Consider the following 9,931-nt stretch of genomic DNA (forward strand, 5'->3'; position numbering starts at 1 on the left):
AGATGGCAGTCATTCTATACTGCGGTGTGGTGTATTCTCCAGTTTGTACTTGGGCATCTATCATGGTAGCCACCGTTGTCTGTCGGCCCACTGTTACCATCATCATTGCTGAATTAGGCATATTATTTTCACAGCATCTTAGTCCCAATTGGCACACACAGAATATTAGGAGAAGAAAAACAATAATGGGAATGAGTATCTTCGCTGCAATGTTCACCCATGATGGTATCCAGCTGAACAGATTGTCGAACCACATGTCGTTATCTGCTCCACCTTCTGCTCTCAATCTTTCTCCTAAATTATGCACTGCTGTTATCACATGTGACAGTGTCCCATTATCAGCATTTGAAGTTGGCACGAACGTGCAACACGCCCCTTCAACTTGTTTGCAAACACCGCCGTCCATCGCCGTGATAAGATCTAAGACATATTAGTTTTGCATCGTCATCAGTCGCAGTGCCCGGAGCTCTATTTTTATGATGTTGAATCCTTCTTCAGTGTCATTAGCCAGCTGGATGAGCTCCCAGCGTGTTATCTGCAGCCATTTCGCGTTTGTCCTTGCTTGAACGCCTGGTGCTAGAAATGATGCAAAAAATGTCTCTGCAGATGAGAAAAGCCTGTACTGCTGCGGGATTTCAGCAAGGAGTTCTGATGATTTGGACGAAATATAATTGGATCTTTTTCTGCGTGATAACTTGATTCTCAATGTTTCTTCTGACAATAGTTCGTATGCTGGGGGCTCTGTGATTGTCTCATCAGGTGCTGTCGATGTTTCAGCCGATTGCCCTGTTGCCGAGATGTCAGCCGATTCGCCTGCTGTTGAACTGTCAGCCGAAGGCCTTGCTGTAAACTGAACGTGGCTCTCTGGTATCACCATTAGTGCCGAGTGAAGTGTGGCTAGGGCACCAGTGCCCCTCCAGGATGCTGGGAGATGCAGGTAAGCTCGTTTGCCACAGATCCAGTATATGTCCATTAATGCGGCAGTGCCTTTTTTCATATCTGGTATTATTATAGTCTTATTGCACTGCCTCACGGTTCCCGTATTCACCTTCCCTTATCCATGGAAGCAAAGCTTGTGCGGTATTTCCCTTTGAATCTTTATGGGTCTCTCCAGGGGTGTGACCCATGTCAGCTTGGTGTTTTGCTGTGACCAGATGGGGATGCACGTTTCTTTTGCCCACTCGTATGTTTCGTCTGGCAGCCCTCGAAGCCCCTCAGCTTTGCATTTAATCATTTCATCATGCCACTTGTCATCTGCATACCTTGTCCCTTTTATGATGAAAAATGGCTCTTGGAGGCAGATTACTTCTTGTCGTCTGCTGGTGCAAGTTTGTTCGTTTTCCAATTTTTCCATAGTGACCGTGTGTGCTTGAAATGTCTTTTTTATTCTACACAGCATCAGATAAATCAAACAATGGGCCTCAGACAAGGGTACTTCCTGTGGAATTAACATTTTTGGGGTTCCAGTTGCATGAGGAATAAGTGAGCACACGTAGCAACTTTCATTACTTGCTTGCTTTGCTGCGGTGCTCATGTCTGAATACCATTTATTTGATTGGTCAGGGTGTTGGTGGTCCTCTATTTCATCTAACCCCAGATTGTGATAAATATCATATCTGTTTTTTCCCACCCCCTTTTTCTCCTCCTTTTGTTTTTTAATTGGATACCAACTCGTGGATATTGCAGTGGGAATATTCTGGACCATGCATCATCTATGTTGTTCATGGTGACATGTGTGTGTTCAGTAGTGGTTTCTGGTGCCGTGTGTGTGTGTATGCTTGTATTTCTGGAGTTAGTCAACCAATAGTAATCGTCATTTACATTCCATCCAATCTCTATTTCCTTGGCCATAGTATTACTCAACAATGGAATAGCAGTTTTGTTTGCATGCAATTGTTCATAGGGTGACGTTGTATTTATACTATTCGATTCAATGTTATAAGTGTCCTTCAAAATGGTCGTTACTCCAGTCCATATTAGTTTAGACCCTGGTTTTGTCACTTTAGCCCCGTTCCCCCTTTTGTTCATTTCATTTGCCACAAATAAAACAGCGTTATACCAAATAAAATAAAACATCATTATTGCAAATAGTATGGCAGCATATTTTATAACACATTCCACATTACTTAATCTACTGGCCCTAGTGGCATCCCTATTTCTATCTGATATCTCAGCCTGCTCAGCCGTTTCGTCGCATTGGCTCATGTTGAACCTATGTGGGCGAGACAAATTCGTTAAGTCATCATGAAAAGAAAAATATTTGTAATTGTTCATTCTTTTTCATCTCTTTGCTCAATAAGGCATTTAACAATTTCTTTTCATTTATCATAAAAATAATAAATAGAAAAAACAACATGATTTATATGAGAAGAAAAGAAAGAAAGAGAGAGAGAGAGAGAGAGAGAGAGAGAGACAAAATATGTAAAAACATTTGGCTTTTTCACTATACTTTCCCTGTTTAAGTTGCAGTTTTCATCATGTCAGACTGTGCTAGCGATGGCATCCACACAGTTGGTTTCATTTTGGGGAAGTGCGACACTGTGCGCCCTTCTCACATCTGAGAGGTGCACCCAGTATTTCAACCCCTTCACTTAGCTGCAGTTGGGGTGCTGTACACCACTGTGTATGGACCATGAAATCTTGGTGAATTCCACCTTCTTACAAAGCTTCTAACCTAGATGTATTCCCCTGGCATTAAAGGCCCCTCCGGGCTATCTGCTGCCGGCATGGAGGTGTCTGTTGCTACATCTTCAGTGAATGGCGGAGCAATTTGTTTTGCTATGCTGCGTACTGCGCTTTAGCTGTGCTAGGTATTCCTTAAACTCTTCTCCCAGCACTGTGGCAGGCCTGTGCGCATCAGACGCCCTCCTAACAGGAGAGAGCGGCGTGTGCATTCTTCTCCTAGTCACGATTTCGTGCGGGCTTAAATGGTGATCCTTACATGGTTGGTTTCTGAGTTGGAACAGTGCTAGGGGCAGACAATATACCCAATTTATTTTCAACGTGCTGCATAATTTCGATAAATTGCTTTTGAGTAGCCCGTTGATCCTTTCCACAACTCCATTGGCCATTGGATGATAAATCGAACATAGTTTATGTTTCACCCCAGAAGGGAGGTTACTTCTTTGAAGAGATCATTCACAAAGTGCGTGCCGTTGTCTGAACGGATCACGTCACATATTACCCACCGCGAGAATACTTCTCGCACAAGGAACTTGGCAGCACATTTTGCATCAGGATGGGGACAGGGGCCCGCTTCTACCCACCGTGAAAAAGGGCATACCACCACAATCAAGTATCTTGCTCCATTACATCTTTCTCCCATATCGGCGTAGTCGATATGTAGTTCTCTAAATTGACCTGTAGGGCGTGGCAAAGTGCCACACAGAGTTCGTAATGTCATTCCTGAATTGTAAGTTTGGCATGTAGTACATTCAATCACAAATTTAGACAAGTATTCGTGCAGATTAGAAACAAACCAATCCTCCTGAATATCTGAGGCGATGTGTTGTTTTGCAACGTGAGCTGGGAAATGCAGTTGTTGGAATGCTACTTCTAATAATCCTACAGGCATCACTACCGTGTCTGTCGTTTCCTGTCTCCAAATGAGATCGTTGGCTGATTGTTTACATCCTCGTTTGCCCCACAACTCCTGCTCTTCCGGTGGGGCCCTTCTCTGCAGTTCTATCAATTGTGCTATGGGCGTGTTACTGTATGCTTCTGCTGGTTGTTCTGCTGTGGTTGTTTTTACAATGTACTCTGATGTTGGTGTCTTATTGAAGTACAAGGCTTCCTTCGCTGCTGTGTCGGCTGCCGCGTTCCCCAATGAGACGGCGTCTGTGTTATTGGTATGGGCTTGGCATTTAACCACTGCTACTATCGATGGCTTTGCTAAAGCTTCTAGTAATTCATTTAGCAACGTGGCATGTTGTACGGGGGACCCGTCTGCTCTTCTGAACCCTCTCCTTCGCCAACGTGATAACCCTGAGTGAACTGTAGTAGTGACGTAAGCTGAGTCTGAATATATTGTTACGGCACAATCTTTGGCTGTGTGTAACGTGCTGATTAGTGCAGTCAGTTCGGCTGCTTGGGCAGAGTAATGTGAGGGGAGGCGCTTTTGAACAATCACTTCGTATGTGTCTTCTTCCATGCGCACTACTGCCATCCCCACATGTTTCTCTCCTGTCTCTGAGTTTATGGATGCTGACCCATCTATGAAATAGATTTCTCCTTCTGCAAGGGAATTTTCTGTTGCTTTGGGAATGTCATCGCCCTCTCCCTCATACGTGCTACAATCATGTTCCTGTAAATCCTCAGTTGTGCATGGCTCTGTAATGAATGTGGCTGGGTTCACTGTCTTGCATCTGACCACATGTACATTTGGACTTGATATTATTATTTCATAAGCAGATGCTCTCTGTGTTGTGAGAGTAGATTTTGATCTTTCCAAGAAGCAAATAATGAGTGTTCCGCATATAGCGTCACTGAACATCCCATTACGATCGTGGCACTTTTCTCAATGGCGAAGGCCGCTGCAGCGAGGGCCTGTTCGCAAGCGAAAAGTCCCTGCATTACTGGGTCTAATATTCCACTGTAGTACGCTAATGGTTTGTGGCCTAGCGATGTCTTTTGTGTCACTACTGCTGTCATCAATGTTCCATTGCTGTGTGAAAACAGGAAAAATTCCCTTTCATAATCTGGATTTGCAAGGACTGGGGCGTCTGAAATAAGGTCTTTTAATCGGGAGAATTGGGCAATTGTCTCAGGTGTCCATTTTATTGGGGCCCTGTTCTTCTGTGCTTCCTTCAGTGCTTGTAGCATTGGTCGTGTGTATGCTGCATAATCGAGGATCTATGCTCGGCAATAGTTACATATGCCAAGAAATTTCTGCATGTCCTTCACTGTTTTTGGTATGATAATGTGTCGAATGGCAGCAGCTCTGTCTGGTAGTATTATATTTGCTGGCCAAGATATACAACGTCTGCAAGGCAGTATTGTAGCTTTCCTTTGTCCACCTTGTATCCCTTGGCAGCCAATACGTTAAGCAGTGTTATCGAGTCTTCTCTACACTCTTCTTCTGTTTTGCTGCAGACGAGTAAATCGTCTACGTACTGTATAATGGTGCTCCCTACATCTATGTTGCCGATGTATTCTCGTAGTACTCTGTTAAAAATGCTTGGACTCTCGCAATACCCCTGTGGGAGTCTGCGGTGTTCATATCTGCTGTTTCCTAATGTAAAGGCTGTAAGGTACTGTGACTCTGGTGCGAGTGGCACAGAGAAGAAGGCATTTTTCAGATCAATGACAGTGAAGCAAGTTGCCTCTTTTGGTATACTGCACAATATTGATGCCGGGTTAGGCACTAATGGGAACTCTTTTTGAATGACGTCATTGAGTGGGCGGAGGTCCTGGACCATTCTCCACGCCCCTCCTTTCGCTTTTTTAATTGGAAAAATCGCTGTGTTGCATGGGGAAGTTGATGGCACTAAGATACCTTGGTTTAGGAGTGCATTCACTGTTTCTCTAATACCTTCCTCTGCTTCTTTGGATATTGGGTATTGTTTCACTCTGGGTGGGAGGGCACCTGGTTTCAGTTTTATCTTTATGGGAGTCACCTCATGCAACAATCCCAAATCGTGGGCCCCTGTAGTCCAAATTTCAGGTGCTACCCTGGCCATGTCTTCCTCAAATATTGTCAGTGGGGCCTTTATGTTAGCCATGAGTGGGTTGTGTATTTCTCTGTATTGGATCATAATGTCACATGGTATGCTTATTTCCATTATTATTTCTCCATCCCCCTCGTAATCGGTAAACAATTCTTCATCAGTTATATATTTTAGCATTATGTTTGGCTCTATGCATAGCACACTTCTCCACTCGTGTCCCTGCGCGTCCAGGCCTATGACCACAATGCGTTTGTTGGAAACTTGAACTGCCTCAATGTCTATAGATATAATTGTGCCTGGCACTACATCTGTTGGTGTGATTGGGCGGAATATGAAGTCTGATGGTATTCTCCACTCTTTTTGTGTTATTTCAGGCACTACTCGGGCTAATACCTGTATTCCATAGACGAACATGTCCATGTCAATGGGAATCTCTCTTACTGCAACTTCCTTTGTAATCGTGCTTATTATCAAGAGTGCTCGTATGGGGCATACCCCTGGAGTTGAGCAAACTATCCCTCTTTCAGTAAAGGCTATGGTCATGTTTAACTTACTGAGCATGTCTCGTCCCATCAAATTGATTGGCGCGTCTTCGTAATACAATAAGGGTGTGCGCACTGTTTTTCCCCCTACTGTTACATCAAGATCTTTTGTATAAGGAACTTTTAAAATAGCCCCAGAGAACCCCTGCGTCTCCAAATTTCTTCCCGAGAGCTGAAACTGCCCTTCTGTGAGACATGATTTTTCTGCTCCAGAGTCTACCATAAAGATAAACTGCTTGTTTCCTATCTCTGCCGCCACTAGTGGTTACTCATTTGCACTTTGTGTGGTGGATAAGACTGGATACGCAAGTGCTCCCTATGGGCTGTCCTAGTCTTGGTATCTTTGCTGACCTGGCACTGAAAAAACGTTGTCACCTACGATCGTTACGCCACGGAATGGGGCAGGAGCACCGTTTGCGGCTGCTGCAAAAGGGTTATTGTTTATGTTCCCTACTGGTTTTTGTCTCGCCATGGGCTGTAGTGCGTTTTGCAGTTGTGGCTGCTGCTGCTGTTGCTGCTGTTGTGGGGCTGGCTGTCTTTGTTGCATTTGGGGGTCATAGCAGTACTGATCTTGTTGTCCCCCTCTCCCCATTGGAGCTCCACAAGGGCTACCTGGGTGTGGGCCGCCCCACCCCTGTTCATTGTTCATGGGCTGTTGCTGTTGTTGCCGAAAATACCCTAATGGTCGCATTCTACAATCTCGTGAATAATGTCCCCATCTTCCACAATTCCAACACGACCCCTGTTGTCCTCCTCTCGGTCCTTGCCCACCATACCCTCTGTTTCCCATTCCTCCATATCCTCCCCTCTGCCCGCGGTACCCACCTCTTCCTTGGGCCTGCCTGTTCTGCCACTGTGATCCTTGGCATGGCTGTTCCTCTCCGTTCCACTGTCCTTGGTCCTCTCCAACCCCCTGCGCTGCTATCCCAACGGGCCTTCCTCCCGCGTTTTCCTCTCCTTCGTTTCCTCTGTCTGCGGTTACACTGGCAGCCATGGCGGCAACCTTCACTAATTTCATCTGTACTAATTTTGCTTCGTCGGCCAGCCTCTTTTGCGTGACCTCCTTTTCCTTCTCTTTGATCCTCCTCCAATGGTGTACAATTATGCTCTGAATTTCTGGCCATCCCTTGGCTTCGATCCCAGCTATTTTGTCCAAGGCCTTCTGCACTTCTTTCGGCAACCCCTTTTTAATGACAAAATAAAATAAAGCTGTTGATTGATTCCATGCCGTACCAGTTTCGCTTCTCCATAAGTCTTGCACTCGCAAAATGAATTGCGCAGGGTCCTCGTTCTCCTCCGTTGTGCACTGCATTACTGCATGTAAATCCGGAATGTCCGGAAATGCACGCCGCAATGCATCCCACACTTGTGCTCGAACATTGTTGAATGGTGATCCATCGTGTCGATCACAGCAGATTTTTTTCCCCGGGAACCCTGCCCTCTCCCAGATTGTGTCTGCTTGGTCCCCGATTGCTGATACTAATAAGCTTTTCACATCACCTATAGCTAACGGCACGCCTGCCGTGTTCTTTTCAAATACATGTATCCACTTACCTGCTTCTCCCGTCAGCGGGGGGAGGAGTTTTAATAGGTTGTTTTTGTCCATTTGGGCCCACGGAATATAGTTTGGCCTACCTGCTCCTTTATGTATCAGTGGCATTTGTAGTTTCTGTTTCTTTCCAGTTTTGCTCGTTCTCCCTTTTTTCGTTTTAGTTACCAGTATGTTTCCTGTCCTCCCTGTTCGTTGTCTTAATCTACCTTGCCATAATGGTGGTGATAGTGTGTCTGGGTAGCGGCAGTTTGGCAGTGGGGAACCTTCTGCGGCAACTGCCTCTTCGTATTCATCTAAATCATCCCATATTTCTTCTATTTCTGACTCTAGCTCGTTATTATTCTCCCAGTTTTCCTTTGGTTCACTTCCTTGTCTTTCACCCTGATCTCCACTTTGTTGACTCTCCGGTGTGTTTGGGCGTATAATTCTTACTGGCTTGTTATTCGATTGGAACAGGAACTGTCCTGACTGCCACTCTTGTTCTTGTCTTTGCTGTGATGACGTCCCTTGCGATGCTATAGATTGCCCTGATGCCGAGGATGCTGGGGTTGCATTGCTCACTGCCCTTATCGGGGGTGTGAGATCTGCCAGTGACAGCGGGGGTACCTCCCCTCCCCCTGGCAGCATTTGCCCTTTGTCACATAAAGCTCTTAACCGTGTTATTTCCATTTGTGCGTGTGCTAACTGGCGGTTCAAATCACCTGTTAAACGTGCTATGTCCACAGGAGGCACACTCGTGGGGCCGTACAAGCCTGCTTTGTCATATGGTGGAGGTTCGGGGGCTGTTGCCCCACCCTGAGCAGTGGCGGTGGGTGGTATATAAAGGGGTTCACTAAACCCTACCGCTGGCCAAGTCATTAAGGGATAGATTTGTGTTACTTCGTTTTCGGTTGTAGTTGTTGAGCATTCACCTTTTGGTGTCCCGCCTACTTCTTCAGGTTTTTTCTGCTTTTCTATCATTCAGCTTGTACCTACCTCTGCTGTGGGGGTAACTTCTTCGAACATTCGCCATAAATCTAATACTTCTCTCCGGTTCTGTAATTGTTTCCCTTTGTATCGTGCTAGCAAATGTGTTGATACTAGGTCCAACACTCTTTTGTCAAATGACCCTCCTTCTGGCCAAATTGGTGTAACCCCGTCTCCTTTTATCTCAGTGATCCACTGATCGTGATACTTCTGTATCCTGTCGCTATATAGTGGAAGGTGCTGGCAAATATGTGCCAGTGGTGTTACTCCCCCCATGGCAATGTTGCTTTTCCTTTCTTGTGTATTCTGGTACCCTTGAATCTCTTCCCACCTCTCACTTGTTATGTCAGTTACAATATGTGGAAATAATACGTTCTTTATCAATGCTCACAATTACCATATGTCGCATTAGTTTTCTGAGAAGTGTTACCTGGTCACCTCTCACAATTTATTTCTTTGCCTATTTTATATCAATCACAAATTACTTGTACTGAAATACTTTAGCGTGTTCAAAAAGAGATATACACAAAGCAGACCAACAAACATATAATCATGCAACATACACATGCACTGCCTGCGCGCGTTTGTTCTTTCCCTATTCCCGTTACTGTCCCTGGTCTTTCTTCTTTCCTATCCTATCTACTATTTCACATTCACTCCCCACCCCTTTCACCTTTATTATATCTCAAGATTTCTTACCTTCACAGAAAAAGAATATTCTAAATAACTATTCCGAGCCTACTCGTGACCCCTACTATTTTTCTCTTTATCTTTATTCTGCACTTGGTCGGGACAAATGCTATGCGGCGCCGCCTTCTACCCCGTACGAGCTAGGATACCACTTCTCTTCTTCTCATTTCTTACAACACCTAATGGCCATATAACGGATAGATCAGAAAAGCCTCACCGTCACTCACGCAGACCCTATTCTTAACTACCTTCCCTTTGTTGCTAATTCCCTTCTTCCCGTATTTCCCCTTACCTTCCTTTGGGGTCTTTGCAACCGGGACTCCACGTACTCTGAGGGTCGCACTCACGGCCAGACCTCACTCTGGTCCGTCCCCCAACCAAGCCGTGGCCTGCCTTGGCGAGCAGCTTTTTTCCATCGGGTATTCGTCAACCGGGAACCCTTGACCCTTTCTTCTTGGTGTGCACAGTCTGGTCAACCGCGGAGGCGATGGTTTTGCTGGGGGCGCCCTGGATCT

Source organism: Ambystoma mexicanum, chromosome 1p (genome assembly GCF_040938575.1).
Source record: "Ambystoma mexicanum isolate Mex_15411 chromosome 1p, UKY_AmexF1_1, whole genome shotgun sequence".
In the NCBI taxonomy this organism is placed as follows: Eukaryota; Metazoa; Chordata; class Amphibia; order Caudata; family Ambystomatidae; genus Ambystoma; species Ambystoma mexicanum.